Genomic DNA, 27,875 nt, shown 5'->3' on the forward strand with positions numbered 1-27,875 from the left:
TGACTGTGGGGAACTGTACCGAACGCCTTGAGGAAGTCAAGAAACTCAGCGTCTGTCTGGGAACCCGTGTCAATGGCCCTCTGAGTCTCGTGGACGAATTGGGCGAGCTGGGTTTCACACGATCGTCTTTTTCGAAACCCATGCTGATTCCTACAGAGTAGATTTCTAGTCTCCAGGAAAGTCATTATACTCGAACATAATACGTGTTCCAAAATTCTACAACTGATCAACATTAGAGATATAGTTCTATAGTCCTGCACATCACTTCGACGTCCCTTCTTGAAGACGGGGATGACCTGTGCCCTTTTACAATCCTTTCGAACGCTAAGCTCTTCTAGAGACCTACGGTACACCGCTGCAAGAAGGGGGGCACACATGCACTCTGCCTAGGATTGACGTCTAACGTTAGTTCCGCTACAGTTCGAGCTCTGTACTGTTTTACCTGTCCGCCCAGTTTACGACGTCCGATGTCTGTAAGGAGGGCTAACCGTCCAACCCCACGGTGTCTGGACGTGGTTTCACTTTGCTTTCGCCACGTGTTGAAGACACACCACAGCACTCCTCGAACATCCGACAAGTCGTGCAGTTTCCTAAATCCTCGTGGAGGACCTCTGGACCATCACAAGCTGCCCTCGCTCAAATTCAGACAGATCCCGCTCCTTCCCCCTACTGCACATGGACAGCAGGCTCACTGATACTACAGGCACCGTGCGTGTGTCTCACTAGAATCACTACTCGTCAGGTGACGCTCCTATTGCCTGTTTATATCTACAGGGTGGCCCATTGATGGTGACCGGGTCAAATATCTCACGAAATAAGCGTCAAACGAAAAAACTGCAAAGAACGAAACTTGTCTAGCTTGAAGGGGGAAACCAGATGTCGCTATGGTTGGCCCGCTAGATGGCGCTGCCATAGGTCAAATGAATATCAAATGCGTTTTTTTAAAAATAGGAACCCCATTTTTTATTACATATTCGTGTAGTACGTAAAGAAATATCAATGTCTCAGTTGTACCACTTTTTCCTTTTTTGATAGATGGCGCTGTAATAGTCACAAACATATGTCTCACAATTTTAGACGAACAGTTGGTAACAGGTAGGTTTTTTAAATCAAAATACAGAACGAAGATACGAACATTTTATTTCGGTTGTTCCATTGTGATACATGTACCTTTGTGAACTTATCATTTCTGACAATGCATGCTGTTACAGTGTGATTACCTGTATATACCACATTAATGCAATAAATGATCAAAATAGTGTCCGTCAACCTCAATGCATTTGGCAATACGTGTAACGACATTCGTCTCAACAACGAGTAGTTCGCCTTCCGTAATGTTCAAATGGTTCAAATGGCTCTGAGCACTATAGGACTTAACTTCTGAGGTCACCAGCCCTCTAGAACTTAGAACTACTTAAAGCTAACTAACCTAAGGACATCACACACACCCATGCCCGAGGCAGGATTCGAACCTGCGACCGTAACGGTCTGCTCATTTTCCTCTTCTTACCTATATGGGTGCCCACGCTATTTATCGGATACCAGAATCGTTTATCCCCTTGAATATTGAGATACCCGAATTCCATATTGCATAGTTCCTTCCCCATCAGACTGAGGACTGACCACTGAGCCGTATCGAAGTATAGACCTTGCTAGATCGGTGTGGAGCTGTAGATTTTCGGTTTTTTTCAAATACAGAGGCTAGGCAGCTCTTCTATATAATCGATATCAGAGTGCTTCAGAGGGGCAGCAGACGGAACTGAGTTGGAGTTCCGATATGTGGACAGATCGGCTAGGACTAGCGTGGCGGTGGTGGTGGTGGTGGTTTTGGGGGAAGGAGACCAGACAGCGAGGTCATCGGTCTCATCGGATTAGGGAAGGACGGGGAAGGAAGTCGGCCGTGCCCTTTGAAAGGAACCATCCCGGCATTTGCCTGGAGCGATTTAGGGAAATCACGGAAAACCTAAATCAGGATGGCCGGACGCGGGATTGAACCGTCGTCCTCCCGAATGCGAGTCCAGTGTCTAACCACTGCGCCACCTCGCTCGGTACTAGCGTGGCGTTTCTGTCTGCAAGTAATTGTGGTCACCAAGAGAGGGCGCACCGAGGCGAGCTACGACCGTACGCGGTGCAGCCGGGCACTGACACACACGATGACGAAAATGAAAATGAGCGTTTGGCATCATTCCTCGCGAGGACCCTTGCGGGGCAGGTCCGGCCGCCTTGGTGCAGGTCTTATTACGTTTGACGCCACTTTGGGCGACCTGGGCGCCGGATGGGTATGAAATTACGATGAAGACAACACCGAGACCCTGAGTGGAGAAAATCCCCGACCCAGCAATCCGTCACGCTGACCACTCAGCTATCGGGGCGGACACACGATGAGGAAAGCAGTTGACTCAGCAGCTGGTGGCAAGGCGGACAGCGTGGGGACGTATGTGGTATCCTTTAGCTGCAGCTTGATTATCTCGTATCACTGCACGTGAGCTGGCAAGGCATCAGCGAGGACAGAGGAAGGTGCAGCTGACGTAATAAGGCAGACAGTACGTGACTCTGGGAAATGGGCAATTTTAATTATCAGTGAAGTGGCGTTTATTCCATGTGATAATGCTCGCGAACGTAATTAAAGTGTAAAATGTTTATTTAACACCGCAAACGGCTGTCAAGCCAAAGTCACTAAAACAATGAAATATTTAAAATGTTACATAACTAGTTTCGACGCACTGAGTCGTCATTTTCCTAAATAATCACAAACCTGGAAAACTGCGTCAATAATTGCACCCACTTTACTTTCAAATACTATTAAAAATACACCAAAATCATTAAACTGAAGCACCAGAAACGGGTCACAAGACATCGTGACAATTTTTGGTTGGACTGTCATTTCACACCTTAACGCAGTGTAGATTAAAACTGCAATCCTGATTTAAAATATTATACAGGGTGGTCGGAAATTCCCGTTACAGACTTCTAGGACTTGTAGAGGTGAGTGAGTACATCGCATTTTGAATAGGAACCCATGTCCGGAAACGTCATCCAACGAGACTACAGAGCGTCAAAGTTACAGGCGCGGGCGTGTGTAAATGTACGTATACATGGGGTGATACCGTGAAGCATCAGACTTTCTAGGATGATGGAGAACGATAAATGTATTAATGTGAAGTAAGGATCCGTGTACCGGAAACGAACGAGTCGAAAGATATAAACGAAAACCGTTCTCATACCTCTGACAGTTGAATACATGTACCGGTTCTTGTGTTGCGAAGAGTGTATGGCTGTGTGGTAGTGTGGACAAAAACGGGAAAAAATGTCCAATAAACGTGAGCTCTAAATTGCATGCCTGAGGAGGTATGACCATTCGTTCATCTTCTCTAATGTGAAACGCATCTCCCCTACTGAGCAAGTGTTCATAGTTGTTTAGGTACGCACTCTTTGCTTAAAGAGAATGGACTGGTGATGGTTCAGTTCTTTTTTGTGTACCCTTGAACTATCTTCGTGTGCTTGTTTGAATGCGGTATCCCATCCTGTTGCTTATTCTTTGTTTCCTATTCACAGAAAATAACGTTTTATGTTAATAGAAACCCCTCTGAGTAACGCTTTCCTTAATTAATTTACAATAGTAAATAAGACACCAGCTTTGAGACAACTTAGCATGTATTACCCGTTTTATTGAACACTGATGAATTTTAAAATAAGTATGAAAGTTTAAACTTACTTTACTTTCCTTGAATCTAATTTTTCCCGTCATCTGTTTACTTAAAATAATAATAAAATGATAAAAAATGAGCTGAGTGTGTGGGTGACTATTGCATAGATTGAAAAATTTATAACAGTAATAAAAATTCATATATCAGTCACCCACACATACTTTCCACCCTTTCTCCCGAAGGTGTTTTAAAACCACTAGGCTCATTATAAAATCACCAAACAAACGTCGGCAGAAGAACCCCAGACAGAAGTAAACAGGTGGTTTGTCAACAAGTGGCCCCGAAATGCTTAACAATTTTGTAATAATGCTTTCCTTCACTCAGAACTGATACACCGTGGTCGATGCATAAATCTTTCCCCTAACGTTTCATAACCGAATGTGGGAGAATCTTCAGAGGTAAAGCTGTTCGCCGCTTTACTCTGAAGATGTTTCACGCAGTCGGAGATGAAACTTTAGGAGAAAGTTTTATATATGATTTCGGCCTAAGTGAAATCAATACCGGCCATGATCAATAATGCTTTTGCAAAAGTTTTCTTCATGCCTAGGCGTGAGTTGCTTCCCCTGACGTCTGTAGATACTCTTCTGACAGTACTGAGATGTTAATAAAAATGAGGAAAAACCATGCAATATTCTTGCAGCTCCTAATAAGTGACTGGGACAGGGATAAGAGCCAATTGGACTGCCCATTTCACAGATAAATGCCAAACTCCTTTTAAACACAGCGCTGAGTCCCTGCAAGGCCACATGTAAAGAAATTTTATGGAGTGGTCTACATTTGACAGTTTACAATTTCAATGTTGTGGACTGGGAGCGTCCATTTTGATGAAACTCTCGCTGCCGCTGAAAATGACTAATAATGGTATCCCACTAGGACGGATACGTGGATTCTAGAGCAGTACACACGCAATGGAAGTAGCACACAATCGTGCATAATGAAATATATTACTCAGCTTTGGTAACGCTGGTTACACCAGTTACTGCAAAAAACAGGTTTAGCCTACCTGTCCTCCATTGACTATATTTCATAAACTAAAGTCGGAAGAAAACTAATTTTCTGTCTTGATACACTATTCAAAGAACAGTTCCAAACTAACAGCACTCACTTAAATCTCTAGGCAGGCGATGTGTAATCATACACGATAATTCTATTCACTGCTCTCTTTCTACCGAAGACTAACCATTGTCCGTCAATCGAGCACCATACCTCACTTGGCGACTTGAAGCCACGACTTACAACTTGCAGCTGGCAACTTCTGCTCATGTACGGTTACTTAAGGGGAGGTTTACTATCTTTGGCCCGAACAAAGCATGTTCTTTCAGAATTTTTTTCTCGGGATGTGTTGTAGATATCAATGTCAAATTTGGTAAAAATATTTACTGTTATTTCCTCTACAACCTGAAATTTTTTCGACCGCAAATGTTGAAGAGCAAAGGGGGAAATGCCGTCGGAACGAAACAGAATTTCGATGTAGACCTCCACGCGCGGTATGTCACAGGTCAGCCGGCTAGTCTGAAATCAAAATTGAGTTGACTTTAGTGAAGTATACAAGGTTCTTTAGGAGTTGTGCCTCGCTTAAGTTATTTGGTCCATAGGAAACAAAATGGCGGCCACTTGAAGAAAAATAGGGTTTTTTCCATCGATATATTGACTTCGTCGGCCAAGTAAAAATATTTATAGTGGATGGATCGGAATAAAAGTGGTACAACTCCTAGACACTTTAGTTAGCTTCGTCGGAAACAAAGAATCATGCCAATCGGTTCTGTAGATTTGTTGTTACCATACCGCACGATAAAAAGAACGTCATTTCGAGAAAAACGCGTTTAAAGTTTTAACTACATATAAATGCAATATTATGCATGTACGTTCAAGCTGCTATTTCGGGTCCATAAACTAGTCCTTCCTCTTCCTCAGAGAGGGTGTTCTGCTCGATCTGGGCCATCCTGCGCTGCTCCAGAGCCGATCGTACGGCCGGTGACAAGCGGTTTTCGGCCGCTTGAATCCGGTGGTCGTCCGATTCCTTGGCGAACTGCGCCGAATAGAGTCCCAGGGTGACGTCCATCGTTGTCATGGTCTTAATAAATTAAACACGTAATAATGCATAAAAAGATTAAACTTTGAACGACTTCTTGTAACTCAAGAGAAAGAGTACAATGAAAAAAATTAAAAGCTGTGATGAACCTAATAGGACCGAAAAGCGTTGTGCAGCAGAATATATATTTGTAACTGAAGCCGTTGTCTATTTCACTTACTGTCCACAACAAACAATGTTCTAAATATTGATTTACTACATTCATATGTAGGAAATTGCGTACAGGGGAGAGAAATACCATGCGACGCAAATAAATCGAATTTATTGGTAAAAGATTCACCAAATCCTGAATATATTAACAGAGAAGTTAGTCAAGTTTGCATCTTAGAGCTACTGTTGTAGCCGTAAAACGTACGGCAACGGGGAAAATTCTCTCTGGGGGCGATAGTACCATTGCAGTCCAGGTTAAACAAAGGAGCTTCTGGGAAGCGAAGGGAACGAAATCCCACAGGATTTGTTACAAAGGGTAAATAGGCAATAAACTATCACGGAAGACAAAGAAAACAAGCAGCATCAATTTCAATTTGAAGAGGGATAAGAAAACTGTCACATTAAATGTAGCTGATAATTCTACAGCCGTGTAAGAGACACGAAACCCATCTGAAGTTTAATGAACACACAAAGATACTAGAAAAATAACACCAGCTTAAGATGGCGTTGTTCCATCCTTAGAACGCAATACGTTGACGATACCGAATGGCGTGGATTCGCCAAGTCCTTGATAAGTGTCTACGCACGGGTCACGCAATCTGCGTAAATTATGAGGTAGTGGTTTTTTGGAGTGGAGCTGGCAACCGACGACGTCCCAGATGTGTCCATTTGGAATCAGATTAGTTGATAACGTTCAAATGTGTGTGAAATCCTAAGGGACCGAACTGCATAGGTCATCGGTCCCTAAACTTACACACTACTTAAGTTATGCTAGGAACAACACACACACCCATACGCGAGGGAGGACTCGAACCTCCGGCGGAAGTGGCCGCGCAGCCCGTGACAGGACGCCTCAAACCTCGCGGCCACTCCGCGCAGCTAGATTAGTTGAAGTTTGTGGCCAAGACATTAACGTGAATTCCCTACCATCCCTCAGGAACCACAGTAGCACAGCACTAACCTCGTGACACGGATTATGCCATCGCCGACAGATCCCAAGATAGCTAGAGTGAATTTTACCCACAGCATAATGCTGCCCTCGCCGGCCTGTATTCGTAGCTCATTGCATTTTTCGAGTAGCCATTCGCCTGGTTGACGACGTACCCGGACACGAATATCGACGTGGTTTAACAACAAACATGGTTCATCCTACCAACGGGCAAGTTTCCTTCGATCCACAGTCTAATACCGATTACTCTGTGCCTACGACAATCGTAATTGCCGACTTCGTTGGGTCAACAGGAGATCACATGGGGTCGTCTGCTGCAGAATCACATTGTAACACTCTTTCCTAACAGAACTAACAGGCCTGTCACCGGAAAAGCCACGTATAACACTACCCCCTAGTACTAAATTACCAGTACACCGATAATTTTACTGCTGTGAAAGAATGCTTATCTAACCGTGATCGTGCGTAATGAGAAGGTATCGGACTGTTTTTGTTTCTCTAAGGATTTCTATTGAAGGGAAGCAGTAGCAGAGCAAACTGGAATCGAACCAGGGTGTTATTAGCAATAAAATAAACTGCACTTACTCAAAAGGCAACGGTCGCCGTCCTATTTAGGCAAAGTCGTACCAAGTACTAGCGCGTACCAAGTACTATTGTGATTGATTTTATTTGATACTGAAATTACGCGAATAAGATACCAAGCAGTAGCGCAGTTTATCAAGCAACGTAACAGTAGTGTAGCATAAACAACACAGAAGGAATATTTACTGTTTTTAAAACAACTGGTTCTCAGTAACACTTACTATCCGTATATTGAATCAGAAAGCTAATGATTATTACAGGTACAAATGGTTCAAATGGCTCTGAGCACTATGCGACTCAACTGCTGTGGTCATAAGTCCCCTAGAACTTAGAACTACTTAAACCTAACTAACCTAAGGACATCACACACATCCATGCCCGAGGCAGGATTCGAACCTGCGGCCGTAGCGGTCGTGCGGTTCCAGACTGTATCGTCTCTAACCGCTCGGCCACTCTGGCCGGCTATTATTACAGGTAAATAATTAATAATAGCGCAGCAGTATTAATTTGCATAAAAGGCGTTTTATCAGATTAATTATTGGAAAAATACTGTCCTTGAAATGGCTGTCAGGTAATTACATTCTCTATTCCTATTATTATTCGCATTCTCAAGGAGTATTCACTTCCTTATACTAGTTACCACAAATGTGACGTGTGGCACCTGGATCTACTACAGCTTTAATAGCTGTGGCCAGTTGCTTTTTATAGAACACAGATGTTAGAGAGCTGCCAAGCGCACTTTATTAATGCTGTAGTTGCAATACGAAACTCAAGTCTGGCTCAACAGTTATTATGGGTACCCAGAAACTAATTTGTCAGTAGACTCAGATCAAGACTGAATATTTAGGTACAATACAATATGAGAAACACTATTGACCATACACTTACGAAATTATAAACACTGTTACTTCCAGACTTGCACAATAATTTATACTTAACTATGGCCCTTCACTCTACTAGCCAGTAACTACTACGAATAATTACGCTTCTGTCAGGTAACTGTAATATTGTACTGAAATTTCAATAAGAACAATCTTTAAGCTCAATACTTTGGTGAAACTTTACCTACCCTTTTACGCAAAATACGCGAGGTACTTCAAGACTGAGGCCCAGTGAATTATTATGAAATTTTGTACTGCACAGAGTTTACTAACTGTAGCGATAGTTTACTAATATCACTTAGGATACACGGAAATATCGTAGCACTTGGGATGGGACCCAGTGAAGGTAAACGGCTTGCGATAAAACACGGGGACTCAACACAAAATTTGTAGAACACAAATTTACTCTTGAAAAAGAAACCACATAACTGGTCCATGTAGCTACAGAGTACTCAGCTGATAATCTGAGACGAACGTGGTGCAATGTCGACCTCCTGTGTTGTTATTAAAAAAAATAAAAAGAAAAGGCGTCAAAAGTACCCATGGCTCTTGCTCTGTAACAAGTTCTGAAAATTCCCTTCTTAGCGTCGAAGTTTCGTGGTTCAGAGCGAACCCAAGAATGCCATGAGCAAAAACGCAAAGTATGTCCACATCTGAGGATATGTTGTATAATCTTGTAGTTCGTGCCTCGTTCAGTTCACGAGATTCGAACAGTGTGCCTGCCAGCCACCGACTAACTCATATCACAAAGGAACTTCGCAGTTCGGCCGCCAGATCCACCTTTTCTATTCACGCCAAGGCAGTTTTGTCAGAAAGGGGGCTTCGATCCATGATTTAAATGATAGCAAACCTACTTTCCCTATGCATGAGCCAGTATTACAAGTAAGGTCTTAACGTGTTCATGGTTTTACGGAACATTACTTCTGAAATTGCGGCCATAGATTAATTAAAATTACATAAACGGTCATAAATAATGAATAAAACATTTACATAGATGTTGCATCAAACGGCATGGTCACACAGAAGTCAGTAGGTAAAAACAGACAGTAAGTTAATAAGGCAATTACAGGGTGTTTCAAAAATGACCGGTATATTTGAAACGGCAGTAAAAACTAAACGAGCAGCGATAGAAATACACCGTTTGTTGCAATATGCTTGGGACAACAGTACATTTTCAGGCGGACAAACTTTCGAAATTACAGTAGTTACAATTTTCAACAACAGATGGCGCTGCAAGTGATTTGAAAGATATAGAAGACAACGCAGTCTGTGGGTGCGCCATTCTGTACGTCGTCTTTCTGCTGTAAGCGTGTGCTGTTCACAACGTGCAAGTGTGCTGTAGACAACATGGTTTATTCCTTAGAACAGAGGATTTTTCTGGTGTTGGAATTCCACCGCCTAGAACACAGTGTTGTTGCAACAAGACGAAGTTTTTAACGGAGGTTTAATGTAACCAAAGGACCGAAAAGCGATACAATAAAGGATCTGTTTGAAAAATTTCAACGGACTGGAAACGTGACGGATAAACGTGCTGGAAAGGTAGGGCGACCACGTACGGCAACCACAGAGGGCAACGCGCAGCTAGTGCAGCAGGTGATCCAACAGCGGCCTCGGGTTTCGGTTCGCCGTGGTGCAGCTGCGGTCCAAATGACGCCAAAGTCCACGTATCGTCTCATGCGCCCGAGTTTACACCTCTATCCATACAAAATTCAAACGCGGCAACCCCTCAGCGCCGCTACCATTGCTGCACGAGAGACATTCGCTAACGATGTAGTGCACAGGATTGATGATGGCGATATGCATGTGGGCAGCATTTGGTTTACTGACGAAGCTTATTTTTACCTGGACGGCTTCGTCAATAAACAGAACTGGCGCATATGGGGAACCGAAAAGCCCCATGTTGCAGTCCCATCGTCCCTGCATCCTCAAAAAGTACTGGTCTGGGCCGCCATTTCTTCCAAAGGAATCATTGGCCCATTTTTCAGGTCCGAAACGATTACTGCATCACGCTATCTGGACATTCTTCGTGAATTTGTGGCGGTACAAACTGCCTTAGACGACACTGCGAACACCTCGTGGTTTATGCGAGATGGTGCCCGGCCACATCGCACGGCCGACGTCTTTAATTTCCTGAATGAATATTTCGATGATCGTGTGATTGCTTTGGGCTATCCGAAACATACAGGAGGCGGCGTGGATTGGCCTCCCTATTCGCCAGACATGAACCCCTGTGACTTCTTTCTGTGGGGACACTTGAAAGACCAGGTGTACCGCCAGAATCCAGAAACAATTGAACAGCTGAAGCAGTACAACTCATCTGCATGTGAAGCCATTCCGCCAGACACGTTGTCAAAGGTTTCGGGTAATTTCATTCAGAGACTACGCCATATTATTGCTACGCATGGTGGATATGTGGAAAATATCGTACTATAGAGTTTCCCAGACCGCAGCGCCATCTGTTGTTGAAAATTGTAACTACTGTAATTTCGAAAGTTTGTCTGCCTGAAAATGTACTGTTGTCACAAGCATATTGCAGCAAACGGTGTATTTCTATCGCTGCTCGTTTGGTTTTTATTGCCGTTTCAAATATACCGGTCATTTCTGAAACACCCTGTATATGTAATATCGATAATCCTGTTACACTGATCAGCCAGAACGTTATGACCATAACAGCCGCTATGTACACTTTTGTCACGGACAGCAGAGGTGACGCGTCGTGACATGGAAGCAATGAGGCCTGGAGGGAACTGGCACCACATTTGCACGCACAAGTCACCTAATTCCTGTAAATTCCGAGGAGGGGAGCGATGAACTCTGACGGCACGTTCAATCATATCCCAGACATGTTCGATCGGGTTTAGATGTAGAGCCAGAACATCTTGTGGAACTCGCCGCTGTGTTCCTCGAACACCTCGGTCACACTCCTGACTTTGATACGTGGCGCATTACACTGTTGAAAAATGCCAATGCCGTCGGGAATCGTGATGGTCATAAACGGGTGTACATGATCTGCAACCAGACTACGAAACTCCTTCGCCGTCATGGTACCTTGTACGAGCTCCATTGCACCTACTATCACGGTATAACTATACATGGGGCGACTTATTACGGTATAATTACATATTTTTATTTCTGTAACTATATTTCATGATTTTGGTTGGGGTGTCTTTAAACATTGTGGATGAGACTTTTAACTAACTTATACCGCGATAACACTCGCACGGACATCGGCTGCCCCGAAGTACGTACGATATAATATTTTTTAAACACAACGCGCGACTCACTGCCTTAGCAAATAGTTTACGTGAGCACTGCTATTTATAAAATAAAATATGCGTATTCTTACGTAAACTGTAATTATTAATATGGGTATCAGGAGCTACTGGTTATTTATGTGCCAAACTACACGAAGACCAACTGAAATATTGCTGAGCTTATTGAATGGAATTATTTTCAATATTTCTTGTTCATTATTTGCAAGGCAAAACTGGGAAGAATCTCAATTGTCGTTAAGCAGCCAAGCTCGAAACATGCTGAACTCATTCAGTATTCTAAATATTAATAAACTAAATCTATTTTTACTCTGTTAACTCTGAAACTATTGTAAGATCAAGGTAGAGAAACCTCTCACATTTACATTGAATATTGTGATATGACATTCTAATTATATAACATAGTCAGCGTAATGGCCGACTAAATCCTCCTAGGAGAGATGAGCTCCCTGCACTACGAAGTTCGGTAAAAAAATTGTTAATTATAATTAATGATTACTATCATGAGAGGTGCCCACTAAGTCAATAATACACACTTTCACATGTTCATTTTCATTACACAGATATTATAAACAAATAAATGTTATTTGTTAATCACATCGCTGTTTGTGATTTTTGGTGGTATGATTTAGCTTTTTTAATCTTTCTTATACATCGCACATACGTACGCAGTCTTGAAATAATTTATAATTCACACTTGACACAAGCAAAAACCTTTCTCCTTTAAGTAAAATGTCAGTTTACGTGACGTACGGCACGTTCAATCACATCCCAGATGTGTTCGATCGGGTTTAGAAAAAAATGGTTCAAATGGCTCTGAGCACTATGGGACTTAATATCTATGGTCATCAGTCCCCTAGAACTTAGAACTACTTAAACCTAACTAACCTAAGGACATCACACAACACCCAGCCATCACGAGGCAGAGAAAATCCCTGATCCCGCCGGGAATCGAACCCGGGAACCCGGACGTGGGAAGCGAGAACGCTACCGCACGACCACGAGATGCGGGCGATCGGGTTTAGATGTAGAGTGTTTGGGGGCCAGCACATCTTATGGAACTCGCCACTGTGTTACTCGAACAACTCCTTCACACTCCTGACCTTGTGACATGGCGCATTACCCTGTTGAAAAATGCCACTGCCGTCGGCAAACATAATGGACATAACGGGTGTACATGGTCTGCAATCAGACTACGATACTCCTTCGCCGTCATGGTACCTTGCATCAGCCCCACTGGACCTATGAATGCCCATGTGAATGTTCCCCAGAGCATATGAAGCCGCGGCCAGCTTGTCTCCGTCCAGTAGTACAGGTATCAAGAAGCTATTCCTCTGGAAGACGACGGATTCGCGCCCTCCCACCGGCATGATGAAGAAGGTATCGGGGTTCATCAGACCATGCAACACCAACGTCCAGTGTCGATGGTCACTTGCCCACTTCAGTCGTAGTTGCCGATGTCATGATGTTAACATTAGCACATGCAAGGGTCGTTGTCCGCAGAGACCCATCGTTGGGACACACACGCAGTCTGCCCAGGATCGACGTCTGATGTCAGTTCCGCCACAGTTCGCGCTCTGTCCTGTTTTACTAGTCTGCCCAGCCTACGACGTCCGACGTCTGTAAGGAGGGGTGGCCGTCCAATCCCACGGCGTCTGGACGTGGTTTCACCTTGGTTTCGCCACGTGTCGAAAACACCACAGCACTCCTCGAACACCCGACCAGTCGTGCAGTTTCCGAAATGCTCGTGTCGAACCTCCGGGCCATCACAAGCTTCCCTCGGTCAAACTCAGACAGATCCCGCGCCTTCCCCCTACTACACATGGACAGCAGGCTCACTGATATTACAGGTACCGTTGTGTGTCTGAGTAGCATCACCCCTCGTCAGTTGACGCTCCTATCGCCTGGACGAGTTTATATCTATAGTAGGTCGGTGGTCGTAATTCTTGCTGATCAGTGTATACCGTGTTCAACAATGTGCGTTGAACGGCGTGCTGCCAAATTTTGCGCCTGGATTGCACTCTGTCTTCGGATGCTACCCATCGCCGGCTATCCTGCTTTTCGTAGCGACACCATCGCAGTGCCAGATCGAGAATTTCTTTTTGTGACCCTCATCTCTGGGAACATTCGGCCGGTCTACATCTAAACCTACATCTACACCCACCCTCCGCAAGCCACCTGACGGTGTGTGGCGGAGGGTACTTTAAGTACCTCTATCGGTTCTCCCTTCTATTCCAGTCTCATATTGTTCGTGGAAAGAAAAATTGTCGGTATGCCTCTGTGTGGGCTCCAATCTCTCTGATTTCATCCTCATGGTCTCTTCGCGAGATATACGTAGCAGGGAGCAATACACTGCTTGACTCCTCGGTGAAGGTATGTTCTCGAAACTTCAACAAAAGCCCGTACCGAGCTACTGAGCGTCTCTCCTGCAGAGTCTTCCACTGGAGTTTATCTATCATCTCCGTAACGCTTTCGCGATTACTAAATGATTCTGTAACGAAGCGCGCTACTCTCCGTTGGATCTTCTCATCTCTTCTATCAATCCTATCTGGTACGCATCCCACATTGGTGTGCAATATTCAAGCAGTGGGCGGACAAGTGTACTGTAATCTACTTCCTTTGTCTTCGGATTGCGTTTCCTTAGGATTCTTCCAATGAATCTCAGTCTGGTATCTGCTTTAACGACGATCAACGTTATATGATCATTCCATTTTAATTCACTCCCAATGCCTACTCCCAGATAATTTATGGAATTAACTGCTTCCAGTTGCTGACCTGCTATATTGTATCTAAATGATAAAGGATCTTTCTTTACGTGTATTCGCAGCAAATTACACTCGTCTACATTGAGATTCAATTGCCATTCCCTGCACCATGCGTCAATTCGTTGCAGATCCTCCTGCATTTCAGTACAATTCTCCATTGTAGCAACCTCTCGATATACCACAGAATCATCCGCAAAAAGCCTCAGTGAACTTCCGATGTTGTCCACAAGGTCATTTATGTATATTGTGAACAGCAACGGTCATACGACACTGCCCTGGGGCACACCTGAAATCACTCTTGCTTCGGAAGACATCTCTCCATTGAGAATGACACGCTGCGTTCTGTTATCTAGGAACTCTTCAATTCCAATCACACAATTAGTTTGATAGTGCGTACGCTCTTACTTTGTTCATTAATTGACTGTGGGGAACTGTACCGAACGCCTTGAGGAAGTCAAGAAACACAGCGTCTGCCTGGGAACCCGTGTCAATGGCCCTCTGAGTCTCGTGGACGAATTGGGCGAGCTGGGTTTCACACGATCGTCTTTTTCGAAACCCATGCTGATTCCTACAGAGTAGATTTCTAGTCTCCAGGAAAGTCATTATACTCGAACATAATACGTGTTCCAAAATTCTCCAACTGATCAACATTAGAGATATAGGTCTATAGTTCTGCACATCACTTCGACGTCCCTTCTTGAAGACGGGGATGACCTGTGCCCTTTTACAATCCTTTGGAACGCTAAGCTCTTCTAGAGACCTACGGTACACCGCTGCAAGAAGGGGGGCACACATGCACTCTGCCTAGGATTGACGTCTAATGTTAGTTCCGCTACAGTTCGAGCTCTGTACTGTTTTACCTGTCCGCCCAGCCTACGACGTCCGATGTCTGTAAGGAGGGCTAACCGTCCAACCCCACGGCGTCTGGACGTGGTTTCACTTTGCTTTCGCCACGTGTTGAGGACACACCACAGCACTCCTCGAATATCCGACAAGTCGTGCATTTCCTAAATCCTCGTGGAGGACCTCTGGACCATCACAAGCTGCCCTCGCTCAAATTCAGACAGATCCCGCGCGTTCCCCATACTGCACATGGACAGCAGGCTCACTGATACTACAGGCACCGTGCGTGTGTCTCACTAGAATCACTCCTCGTCAGGTGACGCTCCTATTGCCTGTTTATATCTACAGGGTGGCCCATTGATGGTGACCGGGCCAAATATCTCACGAAATAAGCGTCAAACGAAAAAACTGCATAGAACGAAACTTGTCTAGCTTGAAGGGGGAAACCAGATGTCGCTATGGTTGGCCCGCTAGATGGCGCTGCCGTAGGTCGAAAGAATATCAAATGCGTTTTTTTTTAAATAGGAAGTCCATTTTTTATTACATATTCGTGTAGTACGTAAAGAAATATCAATGTCTTAGTTGGACCACTTTTTCCTTTTTTGATAGATGGCGCTGTAATAGTCACAAACATATGACTCACAATTTTAGACGAACAGTTGGTAACAGGTAGGTTTTTTAAATGAAAATACAGAACGTAGGTACGTTTGAACATTTTATTTCGGTTGTTCCAATGTGATACATGTACCTTTGTGAACTTATCATTTCTGACAACGCATGCTGTTACAGCGTGATTACCTGTAAAACCACATTAATGCAATAAAAGCTCAAAATAATGTCCGTCAACCTCAATGCATTTGGCAATACGTGTAACGACATTCGTCTCAACAACGAGTAGTTCGCTTTCCGTAATGTTCAAATGGTTCAAATGGCTCTGAGCACTATGGGACTTAACTGCTGAGGTCATCAGTCACCTAGGACTTAGAACTACCTAAACCTAACTAACCTAAGGACATCACACACATCCATGCCCGAGGCAGCATTCGAACCTGCGACCGTAGCGGTCGCGCGGTTCCAGACTGTAGCGCCTAGAACCGCTCGGCCACACCGGCGGCCCGTAATGTTAGCACATGCATTAACAATGCGCTGACGCATGTTGTCAGGCGGTGTCGGTAGATCACGATAGCAAATATCCTTCAACTTTCCCCACAGAAAGAAATCCGGGGACGTCACGGTGAACGTGCAGGCCATGGTATGGCGCTTCGACGACCAATCCACCTGTCATGAAATATGCAATTCAATACCGCTTCAAACGCACGCGAGCTATGTGCCGGACATCCATCATGATGGAAGTACATCGCCATTCTGTCATGCAGTGAAACATCTTGTAGTAACATCGGTAGAACATTACCTAGGAAATCAGCATACAATGCACCATTTAGATTGCCATCGATAAAATGGGGGAAAATTATCCTTCCTTCCATAATGCCGTACCATACATTAACCCGACAACGTCGCTGATGTTCCACTTGTCGCAGCCATCGTGGATTTTCCGTTGCCCAATAGTGCATATTATGCCGGTTTACGTTACCGCTGTTGGTGAATGACGCATGACGCTTCGTCGCTAAATAGAACGCGTGCAAAAAATCTGCCATCGTCCCGTAATTTCTCTTGTGCCCAGTGGCAGAACTGTACACGACGTTCCAAGTCGTCGCCATGCAATTCCTGGAGCATAGAAATATGGTAGAGGTGCAATCAATGCTGATGTAGCATTCTCAACACCGACGTTTTTGAGATTCCCGATTCTCGCGCATGTTGTCTGCTACTGATGTGCGGATTAGCCGCGACAGCAGCTAAAACACCTACTTGGGCATCATGATTTGTTGCAGGTCGTGGTTGACGTTTGACATGTGGCTGAACACTTCCTGTTTCCTTAAATAACGTAACTATCCGGCGAACGGTCCGGACACTTGGATGGTGTCGTCCAGGATACCGAGCAGCATACATAGCACAGGCCCGTTTGGCATTTTGATCACAAGAGCCATGCATCAACACGAATCGACCTTTGCGGCAGTTGCTAAACGGTCCATTTTAACACGGGTAATGTATCACGAAGCAAATACCGTCCGCACTGGCGGAATGTTACGTGATACCACGTATTTATACGTTTGTGACTATTACAGCGCCATCTATCGCAAAGCGGAAAAAGTGGTCCAACTAAAACATTCATATTTCTTTACGTACTACACGAATATGTAATAAAAATGGGGGTTCCTGTTTAAAAAACGCAGTTGATCTCCGTTTGACCTATGGCAGCGCCATCTAGCTGGCCAACCATAGCGACATCTCGTTTCCCCCTTCAAGCTATACGAGTTTCGTTCTTTGTAGTTTTTTCGTTTGATGCTTATTTCGTGACATACTTGGCCCGGTCACTATCAATGGATCACCTTGTGCAGTAGGTCGGTGGTCATAATTCTGGCTGATCAGTGTATACCATGTTCAACAATTTGCGCTGGACGGTGTGCTGCCAAATTTTGTGCCTGGATTGCACTGCTGCTACCGACCGCCGGCTGTCCTGCTTTTCGTAGCGACACCATCACAGTCTTTCTTTTTGTGACCCTCGTCTTAGGGAATATGCGGCCTGTCACTGCTAATACAGAGGGAGTGTGTAGCCCAGCTTGCGAGCGGCTGTTTCCTCCCACGCACTGACTGCCGTGCCTGCGAGTAGCTTCGGCGCGACCACTATGGAGCCGACTTCCGGGTGGCGGCGCTCTGGCCGTGGAGAATTTAATAAGGGCGCGCCAGATGTCGCCATAAATTAGGAATTAGCCGGCGGCGGCAGACGCCTGTCATCGCGCCCAGTGACGGCGTGCGCGCCTCGACACGGCATTGTCTGCCCGGCTTATTGCACGCGCGTCCGCAGCTGCCCGCGTGAGCGGTCCGTGATGAGAAATGTCGCAGACAGGTGCGGCGCCCGATGGTCCGGAACGAAAGCTCGGAGCCGCCCACCGGCGGGCTTCCGCAAAGTGAATACGTCGGAGAGAGGCGGCCCCCCTTTCTCCAACTACCCGATTATAAATTATCCCTTTTTCGGAATATGTAAAATGTCGTTCCACATTTCCAAGCACAAAACGAACCCAACCGAATTCTCCGTCATCTGTGCTCCTAAGGAAGCGTAGCTGGTTCATTAGGCGGTGCCTTGCCGCTCATTCCGTTGCCACCCTGAAAATGCGTGTGGATTTTAAACTTCTTAATGGTAGGCACCTTGGCACCGTGGCATTGTGGATGACTGTCATTTTACAAATTTGAAGATCAAAATTTCAATTCGCAGTCTAGCAAGGATTTTTTTAGCCCTTCTCTTCTTTCAGCAGTGGCAACGATTTATGTAACTCAAAACAACCATGTTTCTCGTTCAACTACACTCCTGGAAATGGAAAAAAGAACACATTGACACCGGTGTGTCAGACCCACCATACTTGCTCCGGACACTACGAGAGGGCTGTACAAGCAATGATCACACGCACGGCACAGCGGACACACCAGGAACCGCGGTGTTGGCCGTCGAATGGCGCTAGCTGCGCAGCATTTGTGCACCGCCGCCGTCAGTGTCAGCCAGTTTGCCGTGGCATACGGAGCTCCATCGCAGTCTTTAACACTGGTAGCATGCCGCGACAGCGTGGACGTGAACCGTATGTGCAGTTGACGGACTTTGAGCGAGGGCGTATAGTGGGCATGCGGGTGGCCGGGTGGACGTACCCCCGAATTGCTCAACACGTGGGGCGTGAGGTCTCCACAGTACATCGATGTTGTCGCCAGTGGTCGGCGGAAGGTGCACGTGCCCGTCGACCTGGGACCGGACCGCAGCGACGCACGGATGCACGCCAAGACCGTAGGATCCTACGCAGTGCCGTAGGGGACCGCACCGCCACTTCCCAGCAAATTAGGGACACTGTTGCTCCTGGGGTATCGGCGAGGACCACTCGCAACCGTCTCCATGAAGATGGGCTACGGTCCCGCACACCGTTAGGCCGTCTTCCGCTCACGCCCCAACATCGTGCAGCCCGCCTCCAGTGGTGTCGCGACAGGCGTGAATGGAGGGACGAATGGAGACGTGTCGTCTTCAGCGATGAGAGTCGCTTCTGCCTTGGTGCCAATGATGGTCGTATGCGTGTTTGGCGCCGTGCAGGTGAGCGCCACAATCAGGACTGCATACGACCGAGGCACACAGGGCCAACACCCGGCATCATGGAGTGGGGAGCGATCTCCTACACTGGCCATACACCACTGGTGATCGTCGAGGGGACACTGAATAGTGCACGGTACATCCAAACCGTCATCGAACCCATCGTTCTACCATTCCTAGACCGGCAAGGGAACTTGCTGTTCCAACAGGACAGTGCACGTCCGTATGTATCCCGTGCCACCCAACGTGCTCTAGAAGGTGTAAGTCAACTACCCTGGCCAGCAAGATCTCCGCATCTGTCCCCCATTGAGCATGTTTGGGACTGGATGAAGCGTAGTCTCACGCGGTCTGCACGTCCAGCACGAACGCTGGTCCAACTGAGGCGCCAGGTGGAAATGGCATGGCAAGCCGTTCCACAGGACTACATCCAGCATCTCTACGATCGTCTCCATGGGAGAATAGCAGCCTGCATTGCTGCGAAAGGTGGATATACACTGTACTAGTGCCGACATTGTGCATGCTCTGTTGCCTGTGTTTATGTGCCTGTGGTTCTGTCAGTGTGATCATGTGATGTATCTGACCCCAGGAATGCGTCAATAAAGTTTCCCCTTCCTGGGACAATGAATTCACGGTGTTCTTATTTCAATTTCCAGGAGTGTATTTATGTTGTAGTTTTGTCCACTCTCAAATCTTCTCAGTTGGAGAGAGTTCCGGCGACCTTGCTGGCCAATGTAGGGTGAAGGTATGGTTTGGAAAGGGTCAAGGCAAGCAGTAGAAACTCCTCCCGTGTGCGGGCGGGCAGTATTTTACCGAAATGAGAGCCAGGTTGTCCCATACAGCACTGCGGTACGTCGACGATATTCTGTGCCCCGTTTTGTTGCCCTCCATGGTAAGCTTTCCTCGACATACATTTCACCAAGATAATGCCTGCCCGCACATGGGAGGAAGACGGTTCAATTCCGCGTCCGGCCATCCTGATTTAGGTTTTCCGTGATTTTCCTAACTCGCTCCAGACAAATGCCGGGATGGTTCCTTTGAAAGGGTACGGCCGAATTCCTTCCCCGTCCTTCCCAAATCCGATGAGACCGATCATTTCGCTGTCTGGTCTCCTCCCGCAAACAATCCATCCAATCCCGCACATGGCGAGAGTTTCTGTTGCTTATTTTCGGGCTTGTCAAACCATACCTTTTCCAGTAAGGTTGCCGGATCTGTCCTCAATTGAGAACGTCTGGAGCATTATGTGCAGGCCCCTCGAACTAGCTCGGAATTTTGACGACTTAAAGTGCCGATTGGACGGAATTTGGCATGGCGTCGCCTCAGGAAGACATCCAACAACTTAGTCAGTCAATGCCAAGCCGAATAACCGCTTGCATAAGTGCCTGAGATGGACCAACGCGTTGTTGGCTTGCTCAGTTTATGGAGGTCTCTCCTTTCAATAAATCATCCAATTTTTCTGAAATTATTATACTATCATTTGTCTTTCTGTGTATGCATTTCACATTTATCTGTCCTATATGGATAATTTCTTTTCTCATTTTATTGTTTTATTTGTTTACTTTTTTATTTTTTATTTATTTTATTTTATTTTGTTTGTGTATGACTTGAGCTATGAGCACTGAAATCTCAAACCTCTTGTCGAGTAGCCGTGGTCAAAAAGGAAGAACATATTTACTGACCAGCAAGATTAATACTGTATTAAGCACATTTACGGGTATGTCTAAGTCCAAACTAGACATTCCGTATGAGAAGTTTTTTTGTTGTGAAAGCTATATTAAATAAGAGATTCCTATCTATCTGTCAAATTCGACACCTAGCTCCTTATCAAATATAGCTAACACTTTATCACAAGAATCTTATTAGTGACACAAAGGTCATTGTACACAAATTTGCTTTTTGAAAATTGAGATCTGGAGACAAAGCTTCCTTGTATGGGCTATTTTTGAGTACAGTTCATAGAAACAGAGACCATTCATAGATACGTCGAAGATAAAGTAAACAAAATACCCTCTGTTTCAGCTAGATACGCCAGATAAAGGTCGTAGCTAACTAACTTTTGTCACGGGAGAAGCCTCGGCGGAGAGGTCCACCCCATGAGCGTCTAGGAACGTGAATCCAGTGGTGGTTTCCTGTTGCATTCCACTGGTGATGATGAAATGATAATGAGTACAACACAACACCGAGTCCCTGAGCGGAGGAAATCTCCGACCCAGCCGGGAATCGAACCTGGACCCTTGGCGTCACAGACCGCCGCGCTAACCACTCAGCTATTGGGGCGGACAAAGGTTGTAGAAAGTGTACCTAATTCATTGCAAAATTATATATGCAAATGGACAGCTTATCGAGACTTGAAACTGCAAGGACGTTGTAAATACAACGAGACTATAATAATGTACGCACATTACTCTTGTGGATAGCATAGTCCTGACGAAAAATCTTATTACAAGAAAAAGATACAGCGTAGGGGGAAAACAGACGGAAGAAATTTGCGGCGCGAAAGTGTTGTAGCACGTGAAGATAAACTGCACTGACGGAAAAAAATTGCCCATCGAAAAATAATTAATATAGTGTAATGAAATTTCTGGAATACAAATGTCTAGGTAGCATATTTAAACGATTAACATTGCACGATCACAAGTTAATGTAAGCCCGAGATAAGCCAATCTAATGGGAAATGCTGGTACATTAATAACCAGTATAACCCGCAGAATGTTGAATGTAAGCAAGCAAAGGTGCAGGCATTGTGTTGAACAGGAGCTGGGTTACTGTTTGTGAGATTGAGTTCCATGCCGGTGGCACTTGGTCGGTCTGTACATGGACCGCTAATGCTGGTTGTGCATGAAGCTGCAGTTGTAGTCCGATGATGTCCCATACGTGCTCGACTGGAGACAGATGTGGTGATGGAACAAGCCAAGGCAACATGCAAACACTTGTATGGTTGCGGGGGTTTGATTTTTGCTTGCTTATTCTGGAACTGAGAACAACTGTGTGAGGTGAAATGACAAGCTTTAATGTCGCAATATTTCTCACCACATTACAGCTTTTCACACAGTTTTCAACTCGCCAACATAAGAACAGCGCATGGATAACGCATCTTGTCAACATCAAGAAGTGAAATAAGTTTATATACAACAGTGTTAAATATTAACTCTCTGAAAGAACATTAATCTTAAGCACAATATTATGAAAATTTAATTAGAAGTTTCTTTACATTAATCTTAAGCACAATAATATGAAAGTTTAATTGGACATTTCTTTACAAAATTGCTCCTACACATATGTTATGATGTTGGTCAGTGCTACAAAAATCGTCCGATTCCGGTTCAAAGTTTGGTACTATTTAGGATGACAATCAAGTCTACGGTGGATAGTTAGTCAAGTGACAAAGCGCAAGATTACCCAAGGCCGCTCGAGTTTACAGTGGACGCAAGCTGGTGAACCAACAAAGTTTATGTGGTGTCACCGCCAGACACCACACTTGCTAGGTGGTAGCCTTTAAATCGGCCCCGGTCCATTAGTATACGTCGGACCCGCGTGTCGCCACTGTCAGTGATAGCAGACCGAGTGCCACCACACGGCAGGTCTAGAGAGCCTTCCTAGCACTCGCCCCAGTTGTACAGCCGACTTTGCTAGCGAAGCTACACTGACCGATACGCTCTCATTTGCCGAGACGATAGCATAGCCTTGAGCTACATTTGCTACGACCTAGCAAGGCGCCGTATTCAATTGATATTTATTATGTGAAGCATGTATCATCAAGAGAGATGTTCTACAATTGTGGATTAAAGTTAAGTATTACATCATCTACGTACTTTATTTGCAATTCTCAATTGTCCTGTTCCAGACCTCACGCCAGTCAGCGTGTAATTAAACGCGTGCATTTCGGTCTCCTCTAGAAACACAGTGGTGGCTCTTCTGCCAACACTACAGTTTATGCCTCTGCACGCGGTATTTACCTTAAGCTGTGACGTGCTGCTGTCTGCAAGGCCGCTCTCTCCCACGGAAATTCCTACAAAACTAATCTGACCTTTGTTGAACTTTCCAGCCGAAACTTTCCCTATGTACTCAGTCCTAGTGTTATTATGTGGCGAAATACACGTGCATGGTTGGAGCAGCATGCATATTATAGTGCCCTCCCAGTTATCCCAAGAACAATTAACTAATATGGCTGGTTCGTTTCTCCACAGTTGGAGCTAAACGTTGCTACAGCTAATTTTAGCTGGAGTGCAGGCGCTGTGAATGCAGTGTCCACACCAATTTCTTCTTTGCATCATACAGAGTGTTAAGAGCTCCGTTCTGCACTTGACACCAGTTCAGAGAAGAGTCCTCCAAAATTTCTTTCTTGTCCTCTCATGGGAGAACTGCCTCCCGCCACTAGGGTGCCTTTTTCACATCACGGCTTTTTTTCTATCAATAGGAGAGTACCTCTTATTTTGTAGAAACAACCACTGCCAATTGCAACGTCCTTTCTATCAAACTGCGTCGAAACTTCAGTAGTTTTCTCCTTCCTAGTGAGTTTCCGCCAATCGGACGTTTTGCGCCCCTTCTAGATGCCTAAAGTGCATTGACCTTTCTGTGTGTCACACTCGCTGGACGAAAATGCGTCACTTGCTTTTGTTCATATCCCGTTGGAATTTAGAAATGCACTTTTCTAAAGCTTCTTCTCTGCTCTTGTACCGATGCCCTCGCTACAGGCGATCCTCCAGCTTGAATCACCTGGCACGGGGTCGCTGTCCTCCTTCCTGCCACCCCTTTAAGTGGTTGCCGGCGTATCTCCCACAGCGCGGTTACGCTATGCCGTTGTGGAGCTGGCTTTTCAAAACTAAAAGCGACTCAACTCACGTCCCTGTTCTACCTTCTGCTCAAAGACATGCATTGTATAGGAATGGTGTGTTAATTATCGTCGATTGACTGTCATCACTTTTTGCATCTTCACCTTCTCATTGTGATTTGTAATGATCTCACGTAAGGTCCGAAACTGACCATTTATTCTGCCACGTTACACGCTCTGTAGAGCATATTGTGCTACAACAGCGATATGTGGGGTTTTAGTTCTACTACGCAATCTACAGCTTTTCATCTGCTAACAGTAAAACGTTATTTGGCAGATGACAAGCTACCAGCGTAAATATACATTAGCTCCATGTGAGGTATGTAAACAAATGCATACATCCATTTTGTTTCCAAATGTGCTATTAAACTAGGAATTTCAGACATATCGTACATAAACAACATAGAATGTTTCCAGAATGGGATTTTCACTCTGCAGCGGAGTGTGCGCTGATATGAAACTTCCTGGCAGATTAAAACTGTGTGCCCGACCGAAACTCGAACTTGGGACCTTTGCCTTTCGCAGAAGAGCTTCTGTAAAGTTTGGAAGGTAGGAGGCGAGATACTGGCAGAAGTTTAGCTGTGAGGACCGGGCGTGAGTCGTGCTTCGCTAGCTCAGATGGTAGAGCACTTGCCCGCGAAAAGCAAAGGTCCCGAGTTCGAGTCTCGGTGGGGCACACAGTTTTAAACTGCCAGGAAGTTTCAACATAGAATGTGTCAAATCAGTACTGTATGCTAACCAACTTAAATAGTCTTGACAATAACAGTTCAATTTACATACGTAAATTTTGCACCAAAAGTGTCTTCAAAAGTTGACACGTAACAATTTTTCAGAAGAAAATAGATAGACCCAATGACAACAGCACAAAAAGTGCTGAAAGAGGTGTGGCTGAAAACAAAACTCCAAAGGGTCTTGCATAAATCTGAATCCCTCTCCAACGTAGAAACTCGCCTACCAACTTTTATTTATGTCGCACAATTCCTATTTGGTGCTGCGATTTCTTTTTCCGTCAGAGTACTTTCACTGCTTCACACCAAGCTTAGCCTAATGAAACAATCCATAAAGGCCAGGGATTCAGCGAACAAGTGATTTGCATATGCAGCTCAGAAGCCGGTTGGAGTGGCCGTGCGGTTCTAGACGCTACAGTCTGGAGCCGAGCGACTGCTAAGGTCGCAGGTTCGAATTCTGCCTCGGGCATGGATGTGTTAGGTTAGTTAGGTTTAAGTAGTTCTATGTTCTAGGCGACTGATGACCTCAGAAGTTAAGTCGCGTAGTGCTTAGAGCCATTTGAGCCATTTTGTAGCTCAGAAATTCCTTCGTCTTCGAGGTGTATTTGCCCTCAGAAAGTCACGGATATTCGGAAGTATGGATTTTTGATGTTTGGTTACCTGAAAAATAAATTATTGTGTGGGTGTGCTTAAAAAGGATAAGCGAGGACTTCCTCGAAAGAAGAAGAGCTACCAGTTAACGGGTGGGAACAAAATAACTAGATATCATTAAATAGCTGTCAAGTTTTTAATTTTGATGGAATAATATTGGAAATAGCGCATACATACAGAATATTAAACAGGATAGTGATTTTTCGTGCCGCGTAGTACCGACAGTGGCCGCGAGAAGCGGTAAACTCAACAACAACAAAGATGGGAGATCGCCTTACAGTAAGAGAACGAGCACAGATTTCTTCACGCTGTGAGGTGTGGAATTCGATCGTTCTTGTGCAGAGATGGTGGAGTAGTACAAGGAAAGAGACCGTGTGGTGTGGAATAACAGCTGCAAATGTCATCAGCGCATATCTGCTGCGTGACACAATGATCGGGGAACACTACCATCAAATGCTACGGGATAAGGTTTGGCCCACAATATCTCGATGGGAAAATATCGACCATATTTATCATCATGCGCAATGGCGTACCACCTCACTTTGCAAATGTCTTGCGGAACGGGTTGGATGACGAGTTTCCAGCCAGGATGTTGGCTGGGGAGACGTAGACCTCATTAGTGTTCTGAAAGAAGACAGAGACCTGACAGTATGTAACTTTTATATGGGGCTGGGCAAAAGTGGACATGTTGTTGTTGTTGTGGTCTTCAGTCCTGAGACTGGTTTGATGCAGCTCTCCATGCTACTCTGTCCTGTGCAAGCTTCTTCATCTCCCAGTACCTACTGCAGCCTACATCTTTCTGAATCTGCTTAGTGTATTCATCTCTTGGTCTCTCTCTACGATTTTTATCCTCCACGCTGCCCTCCAATACTGAATTGGTAATCCCTTGATGCCTCAGAACATGTCCTACCAACCGATCCCTTCTTCTAGTCAAGTTGTGCCACAAACTTCTCCTCTCCTCAATCCTATTTAATACCTCCTCATTAGTTATATGATCTACCCATCTAATCTTCAGCATTCTTCTGTAGCACCACATTTCGAAAGCTTCTATTCTCTTCTTGTCCAAACTATTTATCGTCCATGTTTCACTTCCATACATAGCCATACAAATACTTTCAGAAACGACTTCCTGACTCTTAAAACTATACTCGATGTTAACAAATTTCTCTTCTTCAGAAACGCTTTCCTTGCCATTGCCAGTCTACATTTGATATCCTCTCTACTTCGACCATCATCAGTTATTCTGCTCCCCAAATAGCAAAACTCCTTTACTACTTTAAGTGTCTCATTTCCTAATTTAATTCCCTCAGCATCACCCGACTTAATTCGACTACATTCCATTATCCTCGTTTTGCTTTTGTTGATGTTCATCTTATATCCTCCTATCAAGACACTGTCCATTCCATTCAACTGCTCTTCCAAGTCCTTTGCTGTCTCTGACAGAATCAGAATGTCATCGGCGAACCTCAAAGTTTTTATTTCTTCTCCATGGATTTTAATACCTACTCCGAATTTTTCTTTTGTTTCCTTCAGTGCTTGCTCAATATACAAATTGCATAACATTGGGGAGAGGTTAAGGCCTGTCTCACTCCCTTCCCAACCACTGCTTCCCTTTCATGTACGTCTACTCTTATAACTGCCATCTGGTTTCTGTACAAATTGTAAATAGCCTTTCGCTCCATGTATTTTTCCCCTCCCACCTTCAGAATTTGAAGGAGAGTATTCAAGCCAACATTGTCAAAAGATTTTCAAAGTCTACAAATGCTAGAAACGTAGGTTTGCCTTTCCTTAATCTAGCTTCTAAGATAAGTCGTAGGGTCAGTATTGCCTCACGTGTTCCTATATTTCTACGGAATCCAAACTGATCTTCCTCGAGGTCGGCTTCTACCAGTTTTTCCATTCGTCTGCAAAGAATTCGCGTTATTATTTTGCATCCGTGACTTATTAAACTGATTGTTCGGTAATTTTCACATCTGTCAGCACCTGCTTTCTTTGGGACTGGAATTATTATATTCTTCGTCTGAGGGTATTTTGCCTGTCTCATACATCCTGCTCACCAGATGGTAGAGTTTTGTCAGGACTGGGTCTCCCAAGGCCGTCAGTACTTCTAATGGAATATTGTCTACTCCCGGGGCCTTGCTTCGACTCAGGTCGTTCAGTGTTCTGTCAAACTCTTCACGCAGTATCGTATCTCCCATTTCTTCTTCATGTACATCCACTTCCATTTCCATAATATTGTCCTCA

This window comes from Schistocerca americana, chromosome 6, assembly GCF_021461395.2.
Source record: "Schistocerca americana isolate TAMUIC-IGC-003095 chromosome 6, iqSchAmer2.1, whole genome shotgun sequence".
NCBI classification, from domain to species: Eukaryota; Metazoa; Arthropoda; class Insecta; order Orthoptera; family Acrididae; genus Schistocerca; species Schistocerca americana.